The sequence below is a fragment of the Pseudophryne corroboree genome, chromosome 7 (genome assembly GCF_028390025.1).
Source record: "Pseudophryne corroboree isolate aPseCor3 chromosome 7, aPseCor3.hap2, whole genome shotgun sequence".
In the NCBI taxonomy this organism is placed as follows: domain Eukaryota; kingdom Metazoa; phylum Chordata; class Amphibia; order Anura; family Myobatrachidae; genus Pseudophryne; species Pseudophryne corroboree.
Genome location: NC_086450.1, coordinates 274,369,933 through 274,394,608, shown reverse-complemented (window position 1 = coordinate 274,394,608; position 24,676 = coordinate 274,369,933). Strand labels below are relative to the sequence as shown.

The 24,676-nt window shown below is 44.8% G+C and overlaps 2 pseudogenes; both read left to right on the top strand.

Annotated features, from left to right (window-relative positions):
- Window positions 1-2,954: 2,954 nt before the first annotated feature.
- On the top strand, window positions 2,955-3,074 carry LOC134945949 (5S ribosomal RNA; annotated as a pseudogene).
- Window positions 3,075-3,235: 161 nt separating this feature from the next.
- On the top strand, window positions 3,236-3,355 carry LOC134947284 (5S ribosomal RNA; annotated as a pseudogene).
- The last annotated feature ends 21,321 nt before the right edge of the window (window positions 3,356-24,676 follow it).

Below are 24,676 nucleotides of genomic sequence, written 5' to 3'. Positions count from 1 at the left end.
CAGGATCTAATGCTGCTTGTAATTGAGCAGGCTGGCATAGATTTAACTGAAATTAGAAGGGACATTTCAGAATTGGAGGCGTCAGAACTTTTTAGGACAATACAATCTCCTGACTGTGATTTGTTTACCAAATTGAACAAAGACATTGACAAATTTCGTGGTGACCTGCTAAAATTTAAAAAAAATAAATACAAGCAGGTCAAATTGGATTATAAAGAAAACAGGGTATACCCCTGGGTCTCACGGAGTGAGCAACGCAAATACAGACCACAACAGAGACGTGGAGGACGCAGACAGACCACACCATTCACAGACATTGAAAGCAGATCCCAAACGTCAGCAAGTGACTCTGATGTACCATCAACATCTGCACAGGGAGCAACCTATCTCTCCAGATCCGATCGCAACAGGAGGGCTCCAAAAAACCCGCTTTACCCACCCGCAGAGGTGGGAGAAAAAGGAAGAAGAAAACCACTGTGAACAGAGTACAGACATCAGTAGTCTTCAATTTATCCAAACACAAACTGACTGACGATGAACTGTCCATCCTAAACAAGGGACTGTCTTTTGTTCCCACGGTGGGCCAGGATAGCTTCCACTGGCAGGTCGACCTCTACAAATTAGGAAGACAACTCAGTTTAAAAGACTTTTACTCCAACACTCAGTGCCCTGACTCTACCACGATGGCTCCATCCTCTATACTTCAATGTCCGCTAAAGAAGTCAAGCCAATTCGATCCTCCGACACTCAATCCCTCTATTCACACCTTTTTAAGGGTACTTAAGAGAGACACGATGCCTTACATAAAGGAGCAAAAGACCAGTTATTCAAATATTACGAAGGAAGAAAGAGCTGCTATTAAATCTCTACAGAATGACAAACACTTGGTCATCAGAGCGGCAGATAAGGGAGGGGGCATTGTCCTCCTTGACTATGATTACTATATACAAGAGGCCTATGGGCAACTATCCAATTCAACATGCTACCAAAAACTCCTTTACGATCCCACATGGACGTACAAAAAGGAAATTGACTCAATAATCAATTTGGGAGTCAATAACAGGTACATCAATCAGACCACTGCGGATTTCTTGACCACACCTCATCCTAAGACCCCAATCCTGTATACTCTACCAAAAATTCATAAATCGCTAACAGCACCACCCGGACGTCCAATTATCTCAGCACGGGGATCTCTGTGTCAACCACTCTCACAGTTTGTAGATTTTTATCTACAACCCCTCGCTAAAAGTGCAGCTAGCTACATTGAAGATACAACTGACTTTCTAAAGAAATTGGATGACGTTAAACACATTCCCGATGATGCACTGTTGGTAACACTCGATGTCTCAAGTTTATACACCAACATTCCACATGCACTTGGAATTGAATCATGCAGACGATCAATAACAGAAAGTGACAGATACTTTGGACCTCCATCAGAATATATGATATTACTAATCAACCTTATCTTGAACAAGAATTATTTTTTGTTTGAAAACTGTTTTTTCCTGCAGAAGCAGGGCACTGCTATGGGGTCTAACATGGCCCCAGCATACGCCAACATTTTTATGTCAGCGTATGAACGAGAACACATCACAGGTCACCCTGTTTTTGGCCGCTTTTTGACCGCGTATGTTCGCAATATCGATGATTTATTTTTTATATGGCACGGGGGAGAAAAAACCCTCCTGACCTTTATCGATCATCTGAATTCACTCCCTGGCACTATTAGATTCAGCCTCACGTTTAGCAAATCAGAAATCAATTTTTTGGATGTATCAATTCTCCTCTCCAACAATACACTAACAACTAGAATTTACTGCAAAGACTCTGATAGAAACACCCTTTTGCTCTCGACCAGTTTCCATCCTGCACCACTCAAAGGAGGTCTACCGTTTTCACAACTCCTTAGAGTGTTACGTATCACCTCTAACCCTGCTGATATACCCTCAGCTCTACAGTCCATGAGTCAACGCTTCCTTGACCGTGGATACTCAAAAGAGGAGATTGACACGGCAATTACAAGAATTGGTCAGATAAGGAGAGAGGAACTCCTATCAAGTAAAGACAATTCCTCCAACAGAGACAATGACAGATTTAATTTTGTCAGTATGTACACCACTGCTTCTAAATTCATTTGCAAAAAGATCCATGAACATTGGCATCTCATTAGCACAGATCCCAATCTGGCTAAGGCCATCAAACAACCACCTAGGTTTGCGTATAAACGAGGACCAAACTTGAAAGACATGCTTGTGGTAACAGATTTTTCCAAAAGGAAAAAGAGTATATCTTCTCACTGGTTGACTACCAAAACAGGGGTTTATAAATGTACAGGCTGTCCAAACTGTCCTTTCTTGCTACTTGGCAATCGGTTCATTAACCCTCAGGATAACAAGTCTTACACCATCAGACAAAGGCTTGATTGCAACAGTAAATTTGTGGTCTATGTGTTGAAATGTCCATGCAACATGCTTTATGTTGGTAAAACTAGCAGAATGCTAAAAGAACGCTTAGGCCAACATCGCTCCACAATCAAAAAGAGCATCACCCAAGGAGGGGCCTCAGGTGACTTTGCAAATTTACCTGTGGCCAGACATTTTAGGGAAGCAAATCACACTATCAACCAACTTAAGTGTTGCATCTTGGACCAAATCCCACCGCTCCAGAGGGGTGGTGACCGCAACAAAATTCTTCTACAGAGAGAACATCAATGGATTGATAGACTACAAACATTGGCCCCATATGGGCTCAATGAAGAATTCCGCTTAGGATGCTTCCTTTGACTCTGTACATTACTGTATTTGGTCAAAACCTTTTTTGGTTTATTTTTCTGAGACACCGCCGTGTGTCATGTCACACTATCATTGACATGCCCTTATTAATTGTCACCTACCAATCCTTGATTGTCCTGCACTATCTTGCATTCCTATCCTCCATACCATGGAGACTGATACTACCATACCACACTGGATCCCATCCGATCCCGTCTGATCTTGGCAATTAAGCAGTGATGGGCCTAGTCAGTACCACACTTGGTGACAAGGTGGGAATACTGGGTGTTGTATCAAGGAACCTGGTGCACCTTCTCCACCCCTCTCGACTGTCTCTCAGACACTGGGCACCACTAGTGGTGTCCACCCTTACATGTTTGCACACGTGATATATTATGATTGAGAGACTAGCGATAGTGCTATCATATTGTGCATCTTTACATAGGGACATAATTGTCTGATACAATCATACCACACTGGAGTCCATCCAACCCCATCTGAACTTGGCAATTAAGCAGTGTTGGGCCCAGTTAGTACCATGTATGGAGACAACATGGGAATACTGGGTATTGTACTAAGGACAATCTTTGACCTACAGGTAACAGTTTTTGATACCGCACGGCAACTATTTAATCACCATTATCTCTTAGATGGGCTGTTCACATTTTAATTATCTCACTAGATATGACCACTACTGTGCTTTATCATCATATGGCACCTCACTGCACATAGCAATTGAGACACTTAGTCCTTTGGGTATACCCTTGCAGTACAAGTTATCACAGTTTGTTCTACTTAATTTGTTAATAATTCTTTTATTGTTTGTTATTCCGGACTGACATATCTCCACACTGTTGGCGTACTGTGGGGTTAATCACTCCACAAACAATCCTATGGCTGGAGACACAGTCAGCAGCAACGAAACCTGTCTGCCACTGTACTCAGAAAATAGATCTGTCTACACCTACGTCACGCTGCCGGAGCGGGTAACCAAGGAGGAGGCCGGGTTTGTGTACCTTGGTAACGCAACCCACGTGTGCGGACCTGACCAATCGGACAGCGGGTGTGACGCGCTGCGTCCCGCTGACGGACTTCCGGTTTCTAAACCCTCGGCACTCTCTCCACTCCTTAAAAGGGCTCCGGACTGAGTGACAAATTGCCCCTGATGAAAACCTGAAAGCGTTGAAACAGCTGTTGGGCGGAACGTAGCAGTGGGTATTTCCAGATGGATTGTCAGGAATAAAAAACCCTTTTCTTCTTTCAAACGTGAGTGCTGGTCTAATTTCTTTTTTCCATTGTGGAGGAAGTGAGTGTTTGTATATATATATATATATATATATATATATATATATAATTACTGAAGCATGGACCAGCACTCCCACAACTACAGGCAGTTGCCCAGGTGCCCTCTGAGACGGTATTAAATATGTTGAAAAGCAATGAAGCATTCAGCGGCACTCAGGGTCTTGTTCAATAAACAACTGTATTAAAAAATTCACAGCATAAAGCCCCCGGGGCTTTATGCTGTGAATTTTTTAATACAGTTGTTTATTGAACAAGACCCTGAGTGCCGCTGAATGCTTCATTGCTTTTCAACATATATATATATATATATATATATATATAATGCAGGAATACGGCAGCACTCATCAGTCTAACAAGCTAGATTCCAAGTGAAGTCATTTTATTGACCTTTGCGGCCGACATGTTTGAGGGAATATTCCCGTCCTCAGGGACTTTTTTGGCCCTGAGGACGGGGATATTCCCCGAAACATGTTGCCGCAATGGTCAATAAAATGACATCACTTGGAACCTAGCTTGTTAGACTGATGAGTGCCGCCATATTCCTGCATTGTATCTCGTGACTCGCTGTCACTAGGAAGGCACCTCAGCGAGCATTTTACCATTGATCCATGTGAGTGCCGGAACTTCAGTTTGCTATATATATACATATATATATATATATATATATATATATATATATTAGAGATGAGCGGGTTCGGTTCCTCGGGATCCGAACCCCCCCGAACTTCACCCATTTTACACGGTTCCGAGGCAGCCTCTGATCTTCCTGCCTTGCTCGGTTAACCAGAACGCGCCCGCACGTCATCATTCCGCTGTCGGATTCTCGCAAGATTCGTATTCTATATAAGGAGCCGCGCGTCGCCGCCATTTTCACTTGTGCATTGGAGATTGAACGGAGAGGACGTGACTGCGTTCTCTCCCTGAAAAGCTCCGTAATCTGTGCTCAGTGTGCTGCAAATATCTGTGCTCAGTGTGCTGCAAATAATCTGTGCTCAGTGTGCTGAAAATATCTACATTCTCTGCCTGAAAACGCTCCATATCTGTGCTCAGTGTGCTGCAAATATCTGATCAGTGTGCTGCATTGTGGGGACTGGGGACCACCAGTATAAGTATATACATGATGTGGCCATTCACTGGTACCTGGTGACAGAACGTATACTGGATTCCCCCACAATGTAACTTTATATCTGTCACCTATATACATGATGTGGTCATTCACTGGTACCTGGTGACAGAACGTATTCTGGATTCCCTCACAATGTAACTTTATATCTGTCACCTATATACTAGAGATGAGCGGGTTCGGTTCCTCGGAATCCGAACCCCCCCGAACTTCAGCCTTTTTACACGGGTCCGAGGCAGACTCGGATCTTCCCGCCTTGCTCGGCTAACCCGAGCGCGCCCGAACGTCATCATCCCGCTGTCGGATTCTCGCGAGGCTCGTATTCTATCGCGAGACTCGGATTCTATATAAGGAGCCGCGCGTCGCCGCCATTTTCACACGTGCATTGAGATTGATAGGGAGAGGACGTGGCTGGCGTCCTCTCCGTTAGAATAGATAGAGACACTTGAGTTGATTACTTAGTAATTTTGGGGAGCATTAGGAGTACTCAGAGTGCAGAGTTTTGCTGATAGTTAGTTACTAGTGACTGACCACTTTATTATTTAATATAATCCGTTCTCTGCCTGAAAAAAAACGATACACAGTCACATACCATATCTGTGCTCAGCCTCAGTGTGCTGCATGATTGATAATATCATCTATGTATATCTGACTGTGCTGAGTGCTCACTGCTCACACAGCTGAATTGTGGGGGAGACTGGGGTGCAGTTATAGCAGGAGTACAGTGCACATTTTTGCTGCCAGTGTGACTGACCAGTGACCACCAGTATATTGTCTGCCTGAAAAAGTTAAACACTCCTGTGGTGGTTTTTTTTTTTATTCTATAAACGCATTCTGCTGACAGTGTCCAGCAGGTCCGTCATTCATTATATTATATAAATATTTACCTGCAGTAGTGTTATATTTTTTTTGTTCATCTCTATCATCTTTATCATCTCTATATTAGGAGACGCAGTACGGTAGTCCACGGCTGTAGCTACCTCTGTGTCGTCAGTGCTCGTCCATAATTGTATACCTACCTGTGGTGGGGTTTTTTTTTCTATCTTCTTCATACTAGTAGTTTAGGAGTCTGCTGACAGTGTCCAGCAGGTCCGTCATTATATTATATATACCTGCAGTAGTGATATATATATATTTTTTATATCATTATCATCTCTATACTAGCAGACGCAGTACGGTAGTCCACGGCTGTAGCTACCTCTGTGTCGTCAGTGCTCGTCCATAATTGTACACCTACCTGTGGTGGTTTTTTTTTTTCTATCTTCTTCATACTAGTAGTTTAGGAGTCTGCTGACAGTGTCCAGCAGGTCCGTCATTATATTATATATACCTGCAGTAGTGATATATATATATTTTTTATACCATTATCATCTCTATACTAGCAGACGCAGTACGGTAGTCCACGGCTGTGGCTACCTCTGTGTCGTCAGTGCTCGTCCATAATTGTATACCTACCTGTGGTGGTTTTTTTTTTCTATCTTCTTCATACTAGTAGTTTAGGAGTCTGCTGACAGTGTCCAGCAGGTCCGTCATTATATTATATATACCTGCAGTAGTGATATATATATATTTTTTATATCATTATCATCTCTATACTAGCAGACGCAGTACGGTAGTCCATGGCTGTGGCTACCTCTGTGTCGTCAGTGCTCGTCCATAATTGTATACCTACCTGTGGTGTTTTTTTTTTTATATCTTCTTCATACTAGTAGTTTAGGAGTCTGCTGACAGTGTCCAGCAGGTCCGTCATTATATTATATATACCTGCAGTAGTGATATATATTTTTTTTTTATAACATTATCATCTCTATACTAGCAGACGCAGTACGGTAGTCCACGGCTGTAGCTACCTCTGTGTCGTCAGTGCTTGTCCATAATTGTATACCTACCTGTGGTGGGTTTTTTTTTTCTATCTTCTTCATACTAGTAGTTTAGGAGTCTGCTGACAGTGTCCAGCAGGTCCGTCATTATATTATATATACCTGCAGTAGTGATATATATATATTTTTTTATATCATTATCATCTCTATACTAGCAGACGCAGTACGGTAGTCCACGGCTGTGGCTACCTCTGTGTCGTCAGTGCTCGTCCATAATTGTATACCTACCTGTGGTGGGTTTTTTTTTCTATCTTCTTCATACTAGTAGTTTAGGAGTCTGCTGACAGTGTCCAGCAGGTCCGTCATTATATTATATATACCTGCAGTAGTGATATATATATATTTTTTATATCATTATCATCTCTATACTAGCAGACGCAGTACAGTAGTCCACGGCTGTAGCTACCTCTGTGTCGTCAGTCACTCATCATCCATAAGTATACTAGTATCCATCCATCTCCATTGTTTACCTGAGGTGCCTTTTAGTTGTGCCTATTAAAATATGGAGAACAATAATGTTGAGGTTCCAAAAATAGGGAAAGATCAAGATCCACTTCCACCTCGTGCTGAAGCTGCTGCCACTAGTCATGGCCGAGACGATGAAATTCCATCAACGTCGTCTGCCAAGGCCGATGCCCAATGTCATAGTACAGAGCATGTCAAATCCAAAACACAAAATATCAGTAAAAAAAGTACTCAAAAATCTAAAATAAAATCGTCGGAGGAGAAGCGTAAACTTGCCAATATGCCATTTACCACACGGAGTGGCAAGGAACGGCTGAGGCCCTGGCCTATGTTCATGGCTAGTGGTTCAGCTTCACATGAGGATGGAAGCACTCAGCCTCTCACTAGAAAAATGAAAAGACTTAAGCTGGCAAAAGCACAGCAAAGAACTGTGCGTTCTTCGAAATCACAAATCCACAAGGAGAGTCCAATTGTGTCGGTTGCGATGCCTGACCTTCCCAACACTGGACGTGAAGAGCATGCGCCTTCCACCATTTGCACGCCCCCTGCAAGTGCTGGAAGGAGCACCCGCAGTCCAGTTCCTGATAGTCAGATTGAAGATGTCAGTGTTGAAGTACACCAGGATGAGGAGGATATGGGTGTTGCTGGCGCTGGGGAGGAAATTGACAAGGAGGATTCTGATGGTGAGGTGGTTTGTTTAAGTCAGGCACCCGGGGAGACACCTGTTGTCCGTGGGAGGAATATGGCCATTGACATGCCTGGTGAAAATACCAAAAAAATCAGCTCTTCGGTGTGGAAGTATTTCAACAGAAATGCGGACAACAGGTATCAAGCTGTGTGTTGCCTTTGTCAAGCTGTAATAAGTAAGGTAAGGACGTTAACCACCTCGGAACATCCTCCCTTATACGTCACCTGCAGCGCATTCATCATAAGTCAGTGACAAGTTCAAAAACTTTGGGCGACATCGGAAGCAGTCCACTGACCAGTAAATCCCTTCCTCTTGTAACCAAGCTCACGCAAACCACCCCACCAACTCCCTCAGTGTCAATTTCCTCCTTCCCCAGGAATGCCAATAGTCCTGCAAGCCATGTCACTGGCAATTCTGACGAGTCCTCTCCTGCCTGGGATTCCTCCGATGCATCCTTGAGTGTAACGCCTACTGCTGCTGGCGCTGCTGTTGTTGCTGCTGGGAGTCGATGGTCATCCCAGAGGGGTAGTCGTAAGACCACTTTTACTACTTCCACAAGCAATTGACTGTCCAACAGTCCTTTGCGAGGAAGATGAAATATCACAGCAGTCATCCTGCTGCAAAGCGGATAACTGAGGCCTTGGCATCCGGGGCGGTGAGAAACGTGGTTCCGGTATCCATCATTACTGCAGAGCCAACTATAGACTTGATTGAGGTACTGTGTCCCCAGTACCAAATACCATCTAGGTTCCATTTCTCTAGGCAGGCGATACCGAAAATGTACACAGACCTCAGAAAAAGACTCACCAGTGTCCTAAAAAATGCTGTTGTACCCTATGTCCACTTAACCACGGACATGTGGACAAGTGGAGCAGGGCAGACTGAGGACTATATGACTGTGACAGCCCACTGGGTAGATGTATTGACTCCCGCCGCAAGAACAGCAGCGGCGGCACCAGTAGCAGCATCTCGCAAACGCCAACTCTTTCCTAGGCAGGCTACGCTTTGTATCACCGCTTTCCAGAATACGCACACAGCTAAAAACCTCTTACGGCAACTGAGGAAGATCATCGCAGAATGGCTTACCCCAATTGGACTCTCCTGTGGATTTGTGGCATCGGACAACGCCAGCAATATTGTGTGTGCATTAAATATGGGCAAATTCCAACACGTCCCATGTTTTGCACATACCTTGAATTTGGTGGTGCAGAATTATTTAAAAAACGAGAGGGGCGTGCAAGAGATGCTGTCGGTGGCCAGAAGAATTGCGGGACACTTTCAGCGTACAGGCACCACGTACAGAAGACTGGAGCAACACCAAAAACGCCTGAACCTGCCCTGCCATCATCTGAAGCAAGTAGTGGTAACGAGGTGGAATTCAACCCTCTATATGCTTCAGAGGTTGGAGGAGCAGCAAAAGGCCATTCAAGCCTATACAACTAACCACGATATAGGAGTTGGAATGCACCTGTCTCAAGCGCAGTGGAGAATGATTTCAACGTTGTGCAAGGTTCTGCAACCTTTTGAACTTGCCACACGTGAAGTCAGTTCAGACACTGCCAGCCTGAGTCAGGTCATTCCCCTCATCAGGCTTTTGCAGAAGAAGCTGGAGACATTGAAGGAAGAGCTAACACTGAGCGATTCCGCTAGGCATGTGGGACTTGTGGATGGAGCCCTTAATTCGCTTAACAAGGATTCACGGGTGGTCAATCTGTTGAAATCAGAGCACTACATTTTGGCCACCGTGCTCGATCCTAGATTTAAAACCTACGTTGTATCTCTCTTTCCGGCAGACACAAGTCTGCAGGGGTTCAAAGAACTGCTGGTGAGAAAATTGTCAAGTCAAGCGGAACGCGACCTGTCAACATCTCCTCCTTCACATTCTCCCGCAACTGGGGGTGCGAGGAAAAGGCTCAGAATTCCTAGCCCACCCGCTGGCGGTGATGCAGGGCAGTCTGGAGCGACTGCTGATGCTGACATCTGGTCCGGACTGAAGGACCTGACAACGATTACGGACATGTCGTCTACTGTCACTGCATATGATTCTCTCACCATTGAAAGAATGGTGGAGGATTATATGAGTGACCGCATCCAAGTAGGCACGTCAGACAGTCCGTACGTATACTGGCAGGAAAAAGAGGCAATTTGGAGGCCCTTGCACAAACTGGCTTTATTCTACCTAAGTTGCCCTCCCACAAGTGTGTACTCCGAAAGAGTGTTTAGTGCCGCCGCTCACCTTGTCGGCAATCGGCGTACGAGGTTACTTCCAGAAAATGTGGAGAAGATGATGTTCATTAAAATGAATTATAATCAATTCCTCCACGGAGACATTCACCAGCAGCAATTGCCTCCACAAAGTACACAGGGAGCTGTGATGGTGGATTCCAGTGGGGACAAATTGATAATCTGTGAGGAGGGGGATGTACACGGTGATGAATCGGAGGATGATGATGAGGTGGACATCTTGCCTCTGTAGAGCCAGTTTGTGCAAGGAGAGATTAATTGCTTCTTTTTTGGTGGGGGTCCAAACCAACCCGTCATTTCAGTCACAGTCGTGTGGCAGACCCTGTCACTGAAATGATGGGTTGGTTAAAGTGTGCATGTCCTGTTTATACAACATAAGGGTGGGTGGGAGGGCCCAAGGACAATTCCATCTTGCACCTCTTTTTTCTTTCATTTTTCTTTGCGTCATGTGCTGTTTGGGGAGTATTTTTTGGAAGGGCCATCCGGCCTGACACTGCAGTGCCACTCCTAGATGGGCCAGGTGTTTGTGTCGGCCACTAGGGTCGCTTAGCTTACTCACACAGCTACCTCATTGCGCCTCTTTTTTTCTTTGCGTCATGTGCTGTTTGGGGAGTGTTTTTTGGAAGGGCCATCCTGCGTGACACTGCAGTGCCACTCCTAGATGGGCCAGGTGTTTGTGTCGGCCACTAGGGTCGCTGAGCTTAGTCACACAGCTACCTCATTGCGCCTCTTTTTTTCTTTGCGTCATGTGCTGTTTGGGGAGTGTTTTTTGGAAAGGCCATCCTGCGTGACACTGCAGTGCCACTCCTAGATGGGCCAGGTGTTTGTGTCGGCCACTAGGGTCACTTATCTTAGTCACACAGCTACCTCATTGCGCCTCTTTTTTTTCTTCTTTGCATCATGTGCTGTTTGGGGAGTATTTTTTGGAAGGGCCATCTGGCCTGACACTGCAGTGCCACTCCTAGATGGGCCAGGTGTTTGTGTCGGCCACTAGGGTCGCTTAGCTTACTCACACAGCTACCTCATTGTGCCTCTTTTTTTCTTTGCGTCATGTGCTGTTTGGGGAGTGTTTTTTGGAAGGGCCATCCTGCGTGACACTGCAGTGCCACTCCTAGATGGGCCAGGTGTTTGTGTCGGCCACTAGGGTAGCTGAGCTTAGTCACACAGCTACCTCATTGCGCCTCTTTTTTTCTTTGCGTCATGTGCTGTTTGGGGAGTGTTTTTTGGAAGGGCCATCCTGCGTGACACTGCAGTGCCACTCCTAGATGGGCCAGGTGTTTGTGTCGGCCACTTGGGTCGCTGAGCTTAGTCATCCAGCGACCTCGGTGCAAATTTTAGGACTAAAAATAATATTGTGAGGTGTGAGGTGTTCAGAATAGACTGAAAATGAGTGGAAATTATGGTTATTGAGGTTAATAATACTTTGGGATCAAAATGACCCCCAAATTCTATGATTTAAGCTGTTTTTTAGGTTTTTTTTTAAAAAACACCCGAATCCAAAACACACCCGAATCCGACAAAAAAAATTCGGTGAGGTTTTGCCAAAACGCGTTCGAACCCAAAACACGGCCACGGAACCGAACCCAAAACCAAAACACAAAACCCGAAAAATTTCCGGTGCACATCTCTACTATATACATGATGTGGCCATTCACTGGTACCTGGTGACAGAACGTATACTGAATTCCCTCACAATGTAACTTTATATCTGTCATCTATATACATGATGTGGTCATTCACTGGTACCTGGTGACAGAACGTATTCTGGATTCCCTCACAATGTAACTTTATATCTGTCACCTATATACATGATGTGGCCATTCACTGGTACCTGGTGACAGAACGTATACTGGATTCCCTCACAATGTAACTTTATATCTGTCATCTATATACATGATGTGGTCATTCACTGGTACCTGGTGACAGAACGTATACTGGATTCCCCCACAATGTAACTTTATATCTGTCACCTATATACATGAAGTGGTCATTCACTGGTACCTGGTGACAGAACGTATACTGGATTCCCCCACAATGTAACTTTATATCTGTCACCTATATACATGATGTGGTCATTCACTGGTACCTGGTGACAGAACGTATACTGGATTCCCTCACAATGTAACTTTATATCTGTCATCTATATACATGATGTGGTCATTCACTGGTACCTGGTGACAGAACGTATTCTGGATTCCCTCACAATGTAACTTTATATCTGTCACCTATATACATGATGTGGCCATTCACTGGTACCTGGTGACAGAACGTATACTGGATTCCCCCACAATGTAACTTTATATCTGTCATCTATATACATGATGTGGTCATTCACTGGTACCTGGTGACAGAACGTATACTGGATTCCCCCACAATGTAACTATTTATCTGTCACCTATATACATGATGTGGTCATTCACTGGTACCTGGTGACAGAACGTATTCTGGATTCCCTCACAATGTAACTTTATATCTGTCACCTATATACATGATGTGGTCATTCACTGGTACCTGGTGACAGAACGTATACTGGATTCCCCCACAATGTAACTTTATATCTGTCACCTATATACATGATGTGGTCATTCACTGGTACCTGGTGACAGAACGTATTCTGGATTCCCTCACAATGTAACTTTATATCTGTCACCTATATACATGATGTGGCAATTCACTGGTACCTGGTGACAGAACGTATAATGGATTCCCCCACAATGTAACTTTATATCTGTCATCTATATAATAATTATAGTAGTACAGTACAGTAGGCCATTGTTGTATCTTGCAGCTCTGTGTCACTGCAAGTATCCATTCCATATCTGTGCGGCATTTTTGTGAGCAGTATATATAGTATTACAGTGCAGCATTTTAGTGACTAACAGTATATAGTTGTACAGTAGGCCATTGCTGTATCTTGCAGCTCTGTGTCACTGCAAGTATCCATTCCATATCTGTGCGGCATTTTTGTGAGCAGTATATATAGTATTACAGTGCAGCATTTTGGTGACTAACAGTATATAGCTGTACAGTAGGCCATTGCTGTATCTTGCAGCTCTGTGTCACTGCAAGTATCCATTCCATATCTGTGCGGCATTTTTGTGAGCAGTATATATAGTATTACAGTGCAGCATTTTGGTGACTAACAGTATATAGTTGTACAGTAGGCCATTCCTGTATCTTGCAGCTCTGTGTCACTGCAAGTATCCATTCCATATCAGTGCAGCATTTTTGTGAGCAGTATATATAGTATTACAGTGCAGCATTTTGGTGACCCAACAGTATATAGTTGTGTACAGTAGGCCATTGCTGTATCTTGCAGCTCTGAGTCACTGCAAGTATCCATCCATTCCATTTTCTTCCAGTGATTTGGACCAATAATACCATTGATTAAAACGAATAATTCCAGTGATTTTGTAATTTTCTACCAGTTATTTGGACCAATAATTAAATGATCTTCTGATGGCAAAAGACAGAGGTGATTGTTTAATATTAATCCTTCTGGATCTCTCGGCAGCATTTGATACTGTGGACCATGGGCTTCTGATTGAACGACTGATACATTTCTGTGGTCTGGATGGCACAGTCCTAAGCTGGTTCAAATCATTTCTCACAGGCAGGTCACAGAGAGTATAGTCTGGATTATACTCATCACCACCAGTGCCATTGCCATGTGGTGTCCCACAAGGTTCTATACTAACCCCCATGCTTTTTGCAGTATACATGCTCCCATTGGGCGAAATAATCAGGCGCCATGGCCTGGTCTACCACTGCTATGCAGATGATACACAACTGTACTTGTCCTTTGCTCCGGGCACTGATAACCCAATAGCAACCCTAAATGGCTGTCTAGCTGAACTACAGGAGTGGATGAGCGCCAGTTGGCTGCGACTGAACCCGGATAAAACAGAGGTCCTTATGATACGACCGCAACATCAAAGGACAAGACTGCAGCATAGCCAACCAACTGGACTTACACTCGGGGATTCAGAATTACAGACCAGTGATCGTGTGCGGAATCTTGGCGTTGTCCTGGATGGTGGCTTGACACTTAAACATCAGATATCAGCCACAATCAAATCCTCATTCTTTCACCTGAGGAATATAGCCAGAATCAAGCACTTAATTCTCTCAGATGATATGCCAAAAGTCATACATGCATTTGTATCATCTCGATTAGACTACTGTAATGCCCTCTACCTTGGTCTCCCAGCAAAAGAATTGCAACGCTTTTAGCTGGTGCAAAACACAGCTGCCAGGCTGTTAACCAACCAGCCCCGTTCTAGCCACATAACACCCATCCTCTACTCCCTTCACTGGCTGCCTGTAAGATGGCGAATCATCTTCAAGATTGGCTTACTGAGTTTCAAAGCATTACATGACCAAGGCCCAAGGTACCTGAAACAGCTTCTACCCCATACTGCCCCACTCGATTACTGTGATCTGTAGATGAAGGACTTTTAGCAGTACCTAGAATCTACCGTAATTCATCTGGGGGTCGAGCTTTTAGTCATGCGGCTCCGACTCTATGGAACTCACTTCCCCGCACAGTGCGAGAGGCCCCAACTATAGAATCCTTCAAAAGTAGACTCAAGACTTTCCTGTTTACTCAAGCATTTCCATAGTATCCCTTTTAGTATCTTCATGCTTCTGTATTTTATGAAAATGTACTTCATTATTTTCTGTACTATATTATGCTATGTATCTGTTAAGTGCCTTGAGTCCTATTGGAGAAAGAGCGCTATATAAATAAAATTATTAATATTATTATTATTATTATTATTATTATAATAATACCATTGATTAGAACGAATAATTCCAGTGATTTTGTCATTTTCTTCCAGTGATTTGGACCAATAATACCATTGATTAGAACGAATAATTCCAGTGTTTTTGTAATTTTCTTCCAGTGATTCGGACCAATAATACCATTGATTAGAACAAATAATTCCAGTGATTTTGTCATTTTCTTCCAGTGATTTGGACCAATAATACCATTGATTAGAACGAATAATTCCAGTGATTTTGTCATTTTCTTCCAGTGATTTGGACCAATAATACCATTGATTAGTAACAAATAATTCCTGTGATATTGAGGTGTTTGTGTCGCTTAGCTTAGCCGTCCAGCATCCACAGTGCACTTCTTTTTATCTTTTCTTTGCCTCATGTGCTGTTTGGGGCCAATTTTTTTAAGTGCCATCCTGTCTGACACTGCAGTGCCACTCCTAGATGGGCCAGGTGTTTGTGCCGCCCTCTTGGGTCGCTTTGCTTAGTCATCCAGCGACCTTGGTGCAAATTTTAGAACTAAAAATAGTATTGTGAGGTGTTCAGAATAGACTGGAAATGAGTGAAAATTGTGGATATTGAGGTTAATAATACTATAGGATCAAAATTACCCCCAAATTCTATGATTTTAGCTGTTTTTGAGAGGTTTTTGAAAAAAACCCACCCGAATCCAAAACACACCTGAATCCGACAAAAAAATTCCAGGGAAGTTTTGCCAAAATACGTCCGAATCCAAAACACGGCCGCGGAACCGAATCCAAAACCAAAACACAAAACCCGAAAAATGTCCGGTGCACATCAACAGTCCTGTTGTGACTCCCTTGCCTATTTTTAAAAGATAAGTCAGAATTCCTTACCTTTTACAAAGACCTTTTATGTTCATATGTTTTTATCAATATTTTGAAGTACGTTTTATGTTGTGATCCGCTTTTATGTGATATTAAAGTTCGTTTGTATTATTATATATTTTTTGGCTTTTAAATCTAATTTTAGCTATTGCATTTTAAACAACACAAGTCGCCGGTACCCTTATACCCCCATATATATATATATATATATATATATATAATCGGTGAACAGGTGGTACTCAGCACTACACCAAATAAGTAAATTGAGGAGAGTCTTAGTCCAGAGACAATGGTAGTGTCCAATTCTATATCTCCAATCCACACTCCCTGATTACAATGTGGCAGCCGTAATCCAGGTGACCGGTGTTCAATCGGTCTGTCTTATTGGATCTGAAAGAAAGGTGAAAACAGCACCTGCTAGTGCAGTATATTAGGATCCTTTAGATGAAAACCTTCAGCAGTTAGTAACACCCTTAGAAAAATGCAAGTACCATCATAAGTAGAGATGAGCGGGTTCGGTTCCTCGGAATCCGAACCCGCCCGAACTTCAGCTTTTTTTACACGGATCCGAGCGACTCGGATCTTCCCGCCTTGCTCGGTTAACCCGAGCGCGCCCGAACGTCATCATGACGCTGTCGGATTCTCGCGAGGCTCGGATTCTATCGCGAGACTCGGATTCTATATAAGGAGCCGCGCGTCACCGCCATTTTCACACGTGCATTGAGATTGATAGGGAGAGGACGTGGCTGGCGTCCTCTCCATTTAGATTAGAAGAGAGAGAGTGAGATTGAGACAGAGACACTTGATTTACTGGAGCTTAGGAGTACTAGAGAGTGCAGAGTTTACTAGTGACTGACCACTGACCAGTGACCACCAGTGCAGTTTTATTTAATATAATCCGTTCTCTGCCTGAAAAAAACGATACACAGTGACTCAGTCACATACCATATCTGTGCTCAGCCCAGTGTGCTGCATCATCTATGTATAATATCTGACTGTGCTCACACAGCTTAATTGTGGGGGAGACTGGGGAGCAGTTATAGGTTATAGCAGGAGCCAGGAGTACATATTATTAAAATTAAACAGTGCACACTTTTGCTGCAGGAGTGCCACTGCCAGTGTGACTGACCAGTGACCTGACCACACTGACCACCAGTATAGTATACTATATTGTGATTGCCTGAAAAAGTTAAACACTCGTCGTGTGACTTGTGTGGTGTTTTTTTATTCTATAAAAAACTCATTCTGCTGACAGACAGTGTCCAGCAGGTCCGTCATTATATAATATATACCTGTCCGGCTGCAGTAGTGATATATATATATATTTTTTATATCATTATTTATCATCCAGTCGCAGCAGACACAGTACGGTAGTTCACGGCTGTAGCTACCTCTGTGTCGGCACTCGGCAGTCCATCCATAATTGTATACCACCTACCCGTGGTTTTTTTTTCTTTCTTCTTTATACATACTACATCTCATTATCATCCAGTCTATATTAGCAGCAGGCACAGTACAGTACGGAAGTCCACGGCTGTAGCTACCTCTGTGTCGGCACTCGGCAGTCCATCCATAATTGTATACCACCTACCCGTGTTTTTTTTTTCTTCTTTATACATACTACATCTCATTATCATCCAGTCTATATTAGCAGCAGACACAGTACAGTACGGTAGTCCACGGCTGTAGCTACCTCTGTGTCGGCACTCGGCAGTCCATCCATAATTGTATACCACCTACCCGTGGTTTTTTTTTCTTTCTTCTTTATACATACTACATCTCATTATCAACCAGTCTATATTAGCAGCAGACACAGTACAGTACGGTAGTCCACGGCTGTAGCTACCTCTGTTTTGGCACTCGGCAGTCCGTCCATAATTGTATACCACCTACCCGTGGTTTTTTTTCTTTCTTCTTTATACATACTACATCTCATTATCATCCAGTCTATATTAGCAGCAGACACAGTACAGTACGGTAGTCCACGGCTGTAGCTACCTCTGTGTCGGCACTCGGCAGTCCATCCATAATTGTATACCACCTACCCGTGGTTTTTTTTTTCTTCTTTATACATACTACATCTCATTATCATCCAGTCTATATTAGCAGCAGACACAGTACAGTACGGTAGTCCACGGCTGTAGCTACCTCTGTGTCGGCACTCGGCAGTCCATCCATAATTGTATACCACCTACCCGTGGTTTTTTTTTCTTTCTTCTTTATACATACTACATCTCATTATCATCCAGTCTATATTAGCAGCAGACACAGTACAGTACGGTAGTCCACGGCTGTAGCTACCTCTGTGTCGGCACTCGGCAGTCCGTCCATAATTGTATACCACCTACCCGTGGTTTTTTTTTCTTTCTTCTTTATACATACTACATCTCATTATCATCCAGTCTATATTAGCAGCAGACACAGTACAGTACGGTAGTCCACGGCTGTAGCTACCTCTGTGTCGGCACTCGGCAGTCCGTCCATAATTGTATACCACCTACCCATGGTTTTTTTTTCTTTCTTCTTTATACATACATACTACATCTCATTATCAACCAGTCTATATTAGCAGCAGACACAGTACAGTACGGTAGTCCATGGCTGTAGCTACCTCTGTGTCGGCACTCGGCAGTCCATCCATAATTGTATACCACCTACCGGTGGTTTTTTTCTTCTTCTTTATACATACTACATCTCATTATCATCCAGTCTATATTAGCAGCAGACACAGTACAGTACGGTAGTCCACGGCTGTAGCTACCTCTGTGTCGGCACTCGGCAGTCCGTCCATAATTGTATACCACCTACCCGTGGTTTTTTTTTCTTTCTTCTTTATACATACTACATCTCATTATCATCCAGTCTATATTAGCAGCAGACACAGTACAGTACGGTAGTCCACGGCTGTAGCTACCTCTGTGTCGGCACTCGGCAGTCCATCCATAATTGTATACCACCTACCCGTGGTTTTTTTTTTCTTCTTTATACATACTACATCTCATTATCATCCAGTCTATATTAGCAGCAGACACAGTACAGTACGGTAGTCCACGGCTGTAGCTACATCTGTGTCGGCACTCGGCAGTCCATCCATAATTGTATACCACCTACCCGTGTTTTTTTTTTCTTTCTTCTTTATACATACTACATCTCATTATCATCCAGTCTATATTAGCAGCAGACACAGTACAGTACGGTAGTCCACGGCTGTAGCTACCTCTGTGTCGGCACTCGGCAGTCCATCCATAATTGTATACCACCTACCCGTGGTTTTTTTTTCTTTCTTCTTTATACATACTACATCTCATTATCAACCAGTCTATATTAGCAGCAGACACAGTACAGTACGGTAGTCCACGGCTGTAGCTACCTCTGTGTTGGCACTCGGCAGTCCGTCCATAATTGTATACCACCTACCCGTGGTTTTTTTTCTTTCTTCTTTATACATACTACATCTCATTATCATCCAGTCTATATTAGCAGCAGACACAGTACAGTACGGTAGTCCACGGCTGTAGCTACCTCTGTGTCGGCACTCGGCAGTCCATCCATAATTGTATACCACCTACCCGTGGTTTTTTTTTTCTTCTTTATACATACTACATCTCATTATCAACCAGTCTATATTAGCAGCAGACACAGTACAGTACGGTAGTCCACGGCTGTAGCTACATCTGTGTCGGCACTCGGCAGTCCATCCATAATTGTATACCACCTACCCGTGTTTTTTTTTTTCTTTCTTCTTTATACATACTACATTTCATTATCATCCAGTCTATATTAGCAGCAGACACAGTACAGTACGGTAGTCCACGGCTGTAGCTACCTCTGTGTCGGCACTCGGCAGTCCATCCATAATTGTATACTAGTATCCATCCATCTCCATTGTTTACCTGAGGTGCCTTTTAGTTGTGCCTATTAAAATATGGAGAACAAAAATGTTGAGGTTCCAAAATTAGGGAAAGATCAAGATCCACTTCCACCTCGTGCTGAAGCTGCTGCCACTAGTCATGGCCGAGACGATGAAATGCCAGCAATGTCGTCTGCCAAGGCCGATGCCCAATGTCATAGTACAGAGCATGTCAAATCCAAAACACCAAATATCAGTAAAAAAAGGACTCCAAAACCTAAAATAAAATTGTCGGAGGAGAAGCGTAAACTTGCCAATATGCCATTTACCACACGGAGTGGCAAGGAACGGCTGAGGCCCTGGCCTATGTTCATGGCTAGTGGTTCAGCTTCACATGAGGATGGAAGCACTCAGCCTCTCGCTAGAAAAATGAAAAGACTCAAGCTGGAAAAAGCACAGCAAAGAACTGTGCGTTCTTCGAAATCCCAAATCCACAAGGAGAGTCCAATTGTGTCGGTTGCGATGCCTGACCTTCCCAACACTGGACGAGAAGAGCATGCGCCTTCCACCATTTGCACGCCCCCTGCAAGTGCTGGAAGGAGCACCCGCAGTCCAGTTTCTGATAGTCAGCTTGAAGATGTCAGTGTTGAAGTACACCAGGATGAGGAGGATATCGGTGTTGCTGGCGCTGGGGAGGAAATTGACCAGGAGGATTCTGATGGTGAGGTGGTTTGTTTAAGTCAGGCACCCGGGGAGACACCTGTTGTCCGTGGGAGGAATATGGCCGTTGACATGCTTGGTGAAAATACAAAAAAAAATCAGCTCTTCGGTGTGGAAGTATTTCACCAGAAATGCGGACAACATTTGTCAAGCCGTGTGTTCCCTTTGTCAAGCTGTAATAAGTAGGGGTAAGGACGTTAACCACCTCGGAACATCCTCCCTTATACGTCACCTGCAGCTCATTCATAATAAGTCAGTGACAAGTTCAAAAACTTTGGCCGACAGCGGAAGCAGTCCACTGACCAGTAAATCCCTTCCTCTTGTAACCAAGCTCACGCAAACCACCCCACCAACTCCCTCAGTGTCAATTTCCTCCTTCCCCAGGAATGCCAATAGTCCTGCAGGCCATGTCACTGGCAATTCTGATGATTCCTCTCCTGCCTGGGATTCCTCCGATGCATCCTTGCGTGTAACGCCTACTGCTGCTGGCGCTGCTGTTGTTGCTGCTGGGAGTCGATGGTCATCCCAGAGGGGAAGTCGTAAGCCCACTTGTACTACTTCCAGTAAGCAATTGACTGTTCAACAGTCCTTTGCGAGGAAGATGAAATATCACAGCAGTCATCCTGCTGCAAAGCGGATAACTGAGGCCTTGACAACTATGCTGGTGTTAGACGTGCGTCCGGTATCCGCCGTTAGTTCACAGGGAACTAGACAATTTATTGAGGCAGTGTGCCCCCGTTACCAAATACCATCTAGGTTCCACTTCTCTAGGCAGGCGATACCGAGAATGTACACGGACGTCAGAAAAAGACTCACCAGTGTCCTAAAAAATGCAGTTGTACCCAATGTCCACTTAACCACGGACATGTGGACAAGTGGAGCAGGGCAGGGTCAGGACTATATGACTGTGACAGCCCACTGGGTAGATGTATGGACTCCCGCCGCAAGAACAGCAGCGGCGGCACCAGTAGCAGCATCTCGCAAACGCCAACTCTTTCCTAGGCAGGCTACGCTTTGTATCACCGGTTTCCAGAATACGCACACAGCTGAAAACCTCTTACGGCAACTGAGGAAGATCATCGCGGAATGGCTTACCCCAATTGGACTCTCCTGTGGATTTGTGGCATCGGACAACGCCAGCAATATTGTGTGTGCATTAAATATGGGCAAATTCCAGCACGTCCCATGTTTTGCACATACCTTGAATTTGGTGGTGCAGAATTTTTTTAAAAACGACAGGGGCGTGCAAGAGATGCTGTCGGTGGCCAGAAGAATTGCGGGACACTTTCGGCGTACAGGCACCACGTACAGAAGACTGGAGCACCACCAAAAACTACTGAACCTGCCCTGCCATCATCTAAAGCAAGAAGTGGTAACGAGGTGGAATTCAACCCTCTATATGCTTCAGAGGTTGGAGGAGCAGCAAAAGGCCATTCAAGCCTATACAATTGAGCACGATATAGGAGGTGGAATGCACCTGTCTCAAGCGCAGTGGAGAATGATTTCAACGTTGTGCAAGGTTCTGATGCCCTTTGAACTTGCCACACGTGAAGTCAGTTCAGACACTGCCAGCCTGAGTCAGGTCATTCCCCTCATCAGGCTTTTGCAGAAGAAGCTGGAGACATTGAAGGAGGAGCTAACACGGAGCGATTCCGCTAGGCATGTGGGACTTGTGGATGGAGCCCTTAACTCGCTTAACAAGGATTCACGGGTGGTCAATCTGTTGAAATCAGAGCACTACATTTTGGCCACCGTGCTCGATCCTAGATTTAAAGCCTACCTTGGATCTCTCTTTCCGGCAGACACAAGTCTGCTGGGGTTGAAAGACCTGCTGGTGAGAAAATTGTCAAGTCAAGCGGAACGCGACCTGTCAACATCTCCTCCTTCACATTCTCCCGCAACTGGGGGTGCGAGGAAAAGGCTCAGAATTCCGAGCCCACCCGCTGGCGGTGATGCAGGGCAGTCTGGAGCGACTGCTGATGCTGACATCTGGTCCGGACTGAAGGACCTGACAACGATTACGGATACGGACATGTCGTCTACTGGCACTGCATATGATTCTCTCCCCATTGAAAGAATGGTGGAGGATTATATGAGTGACCGCATCCAAGTAGGCACGTCACACAGTCCGTACTTATACTGGCAGGAAAAAGAGGCAATTTGGAGGCCCTTGCACAAACTGGCTTTATTCTACCTAAGTTGCCCTCCCACAAGTGTGTACTCCGAAAGAGTGTTTAGTGCCGCCGCTCACCTTGTCAGCAATCGGCGTACGAGGTTACATCCAGAAAATGTGAAGAAGATGATGTTCATTAAAATGAATTATAATCAATTCCTCCGCGGAGACATTGACCAGCAGCAATTGCCTCCACAAAGTACACAGGGAGCTGAGATGGTGGATTCCAGTGGGGACGAATTGATAATCTGTGAGGAGGGGGATGTACACGGTGATATATCGGAGGATGATGATGAGGTGGACATCTTGCCTCTGTAGAGCCAGTTTGTGCAAGGAGAGATTAATTGCTTCTTTTTTGGTGGGGGTCCAAACCAACCCGTCATATCAGTCACAGTCGTGTGGCAGACCCTGTCACTGAAATGATGGGTTGGTTAAAGTGTGCATGTCCTGTTTATACAACATAAGGGTGGGTGGGAGGGCCCAAGGACAATTCCATCTTGCACCTCTTTTTTATTTTATTTTTCTTTGCGTCATGTGCTGTTTGGGGAGGGTTTTTTGGAAGGGCCATCCTGCGTGACACTGCAGTGCCACTCCTAGATGGGCCCGGTGTTTGTGTCGGCCACAAGGGTCGCTTATCTTACTCACACAGTCAGCTACCTCATTGCGCCTCTTTTTTTCTTTGCGTCATGTGCTGTTTGGGGAGGTTTTTTTGGAAGGGACATCCTGCGTGACACTGCAGTGCCACTCCTAGATGGGCCCGGTGTTTGTGTCGGCCACTAGGGTCGCTTATCTTACTCACACAGTCAGCTACCTCATTGCGCCTCTTTTTTTCTTTGCGTCATGTGCTGTTTGGGGAGGGTTTTTTGGAAGGGACATCCTGCGTGACACTGCAGTGCCACTCCTAGATGGGCCCGGTGTTTGTGTCGGCCACTAGGGTCGCTTATCTTACTCACACAGTCAGCTACCTCATTGCGCCTCTTTTTTTCTTTGCGTCATGTGCTGTTTGGGGAGGGTTTTTTGGAAGGGACATCCTGCGTGACACTGCAGTGCCACTCCTAGATGGGCCCGGTGTTTGTGTCGGCCACTAGGGTCGCTTATCTTACTCACACAGTCAGCTACCTCATTGCGCCTCTTTTTTTCTTTGCGTCATGTGCTGTTTGGGGAGGGTTTTTTGGAAGGGACATCCTGCGTGACACTGCAGTGCCACTCCTAGATGGGCCCGGTGTTTGTGTCGGCCACTAGGGTCGCTTATCTTACTCACACAGTCAGCTACCTCATTGCGCCTCTTTTTTTCTTTGCGTCATGTGCTGTTTGGGGAGGGTTTTTTGGAAGGGACATCCTGCGTGACACTGCAGTGCCACTCCTAGATGGGCCCGGTGTTTGTGTCGGCCACTAGGGTCGCTTATCTTACTCACACAGTCAGCTACCTCATTGCGCCTCTTTTTTTCTTTGCGTCATGTGCTGTTTGGGGAGGGTTTTTTGGAAGGGACATCCTGCGTGACACTGCAGTGCCACTCCTAGATGGGCCCGGTGTTTGTGTCGGCCACTAGGGTCGCTTATCTTACTCACACAGTCAGCTACCTCATTGCGCCTCTTTTTTTCTTTGCGTCATGTGCTGTTTGGGGAGGTTTTTTTGGAAGGGACATCCTGCGTGACACTGCAGTGCCACTCCTAGATGGGCCCGGTGTTTGTGTCGGCCACTAGGGTCGCTTATCTTACTCACACAGCTACCTCATTGCGCCTCTTTTTTTCTTTGCGTCATGTGCTGTTTGGGGAGGGTTTTTTGGAAGGGACATCCTGCGTGACACTGCAGTGCCACTC